At 57.7% G+C, this 2,693-nt stretch overlaps 1 pseudogene; it reads left to right on the top strand.

The window, feature by feature from the left end:
• Positions 1-555: 555 nt before the first annotated feature.
• On the top strand, positions 556-2,333 carry LOC123099171 (UDP-glycosyltransferase 73C4-like; annotated as a pseudogene).
• The last annotated feature ends 360 nt before the right edge of the window (positions 2,334-2,693 follow it).

Genomic DNA, 2,693 nt, shown 5'->3' with positions numbered 1-2,693 from the left:
TGAAGTCGGATCTTACGAGATTCGATTGATGCTGGTCTTCGATGGATATGTTTGGATCCGGTCTTCGTTTTGAGTATTTACAGGTTTGATCCTTCTGATTTACGACTTTCTTCATCGACGATGGCTGCTGCTCTAGTGCGCTGGTCCTATAAGGCTTTAGCATAACGACTTCCCGACTGTGTACTACAACAAGGTTTGTCCGGCTCTAGTGAGAGAGAACCAATGATGACGGCGCGCATTCATTCGTCGCTAGGTGGTCCACGGACATGGTTGTAATTTTTATTACCTCTGTTGTTCTTTGTACTGTCATGATTGAAGATGAATAGATCAGAAGTTTCTCGAACAAGAAAAAAACTTTGCAAAGAACGACCGTGGATCGTCGGGCACCGAGACTTCTTCTTCAATCTGACAGAACGCCTCCAATGGTCGCTCGGCATTGAACACAAAAAGACCCACAATGATGATGGTCTTAGTTATGGATGCTTGTTGTTGGCGTGTCATCATCAATAATTGGCCTCCACAAGTTGGACTAGCATGCGGTTCTAAGTACTACAACTTAGATCGGAAGAAAAGATGAATGTGATGACTTGGCTCCCTCCGTTGGGATAGATAGCGTCGGGCCGTGGGCGGTGATTGTGTGGTGCTCAGCCGAATGAACGAACCCAGCCTACCCCCACCCCCGCGTGATGAAAATCACGTTAACCAAGCACGACCACGACAGAGGAGAAGCAGAAATGGCCTCTGCTGCTGCTAGTGCTACCGGCAGCAAGAAGACGATGCTGCGCGTCCTCATCTTCCCCTTCTTCGCCACCAGCCACATCGAGCCCTTCACCGACCTCGCCGTCCGCCTCGTCGCCGCCGGACCTGCAGTGGAGGCCACCGTCGCCGTCACGCCGGCCAACGTCCCGGTCGTCCAGTCCTTGCTCCGGCGACGTGGGCAGCCCGAGCATGTCAAGATAGCCACGTACCCGTTTCCGGCCGTGGACGGACTCCCGGAGGGCGTGGAGAACCTCGGCAGGGCCACGGAGGCCGACTCGTGGCGCATCGACGCCGCTGCCCTGAGCGAGAATCTGACGCGCCCGGCGCAGGAGGCGCTCGCCAGGGCGCTGTCTCCGGACGCGGTCGTCACCGACGTGCACTTCGCCTGGAACGTCCGCGTCGCCGGCGAGCTCGGCGTGCCGTGCGTCGCGTTCAGCGCCATCAGCGCCTTCCCGACGCTCGCCCTGCACCACCTCGAGCGGGAGGACGTCGGCAATGGCGATGTGGACGTCGTCACGGTCCCCCAGTTTCCGGGCCCTAGTATCCGGGTACCCAGGGCCGAGCTGCCGAGAGCGGAACTCCATGCTCAGCAAGATTGTTCCGGTGGAGGACTGCTTCTGCCAGGCCATGAACACCTCGTTAGAGCTGGAGCGGCAGTACTGCGAGATGTAGTACATGCGCCATGGCTACGCGAAGCGCGCCTACTTCGTGGGCCCTCTCTTCTCGTCGTCATCACCATCCCATTCCCCGGCCGGCGGCGGCGTGGACGACCAACAGTCACAGTGCATCGGCTGGCTGGACTCGAAGCCGGACCGTTCCGTGGTGTACCTGTGCTTCGGCAGCCTCACCCACGTCTCCGACGCTCAGCTGCAGCAGCTCGCTCTCGGGCTGGAGGCCGCCGGGAAGCCCTTCCTGTGGGTGGTGAGGGACGCGGGGAACTGGACCCCGCCGGAGGGGTGGTCCGAGCGTGTGGGAGACCGAGGGCTCCTCGTCACGGCGTGGGCCCCGCAGACGGCCATACTGGGGCACCCGGCCGTCGGCGCGTTCGTGACGCACTGCGGGTGGAACTCCGTCCTGGAGACGGTGATGGCGGGGGTGCCGGTGCTGACGTGGCCCATGGTGTTCGAGCAGTTCATCACCGAGAGGTTGGTGACGGAGGTGCTGGGGATCGGGGAGCGGCTGTGGCCGTGCGGCGCCGGCCTGCGAAGCACCAGGAACGAGGAGCACGAGGTGGTCCCGGCCGGAGACGTGGCACGTGCGGTGACGGCGTTCATGCGCCCCGGAGGGGCAAGGGACGCGGCGAGGAGCAGGGTGATGGACCTCGCCGCCAAGTGTCGTGCCGCCGTGGCGGAAGGGGGCTCCTCGCACCGTGATCTGCGTCGGCTCGTCGATGATCTCATGGAAGCAAAAGCCAAGAGGAGCTAGCTGTGTGCATCAATCAATGCAAATGCAAATGCCGAGAATTATCCTTCCCCAAAAATGGCCTCTCGGCCATATCCATGTGCCAACTACAGAGTACTGCCAAAAATGCTTTTATATTATGGAACGGAGGGAGTATATGTTTTCGTGAGTTCTTTCGTTTGTCTCGTGTGTCAGTGTGTCTGCGTGTGCACTGTGGCAACCTACATCGCATTCTCTATCTAAACCTAAAGTATTCATATGACGAGTACATCCGAAAATAAAGTCTAAGATAGGAGAATCGAGCGAAAGAAAATCTACTTTACAAGTTGTTTCGCTTGCTAAAGTGCCAGCGGTCATTGTGCCCTAATATCTTCTGGGTTTTTTCTGTCTCTAAAGCTCACAAGTTGTTGCTTGGACACCAACCCCTTCACATGCTATCAACTGGATATGGGCCTCTTGTTGTCAAATGGAGCACACGTATTTTTTCAGCTATTGTTTCATGATAGACTGGATACCACAGAGGCCCATCTGGG

This window comes from Triticum aestivum, chromosome 4D (assembly GCF_018294505.1).
Source record: "Triticum aestivum cultivar Chinese Spring chromosome 4D, IWGSC CS RefSeq v2.1, whole genome shotgun sequence".
Classification (NCBI taxonomy): Eukaryota; Viridiplantae; Streptophyta; class Magnoliopsida; order Poales; family Poaceae; genus Triticum; species Triticum aestivum.
Note: the sequence above shows the minus strand (reverse complement) of the source record. Positions and strands in the feature narration are given on the sequence as shown.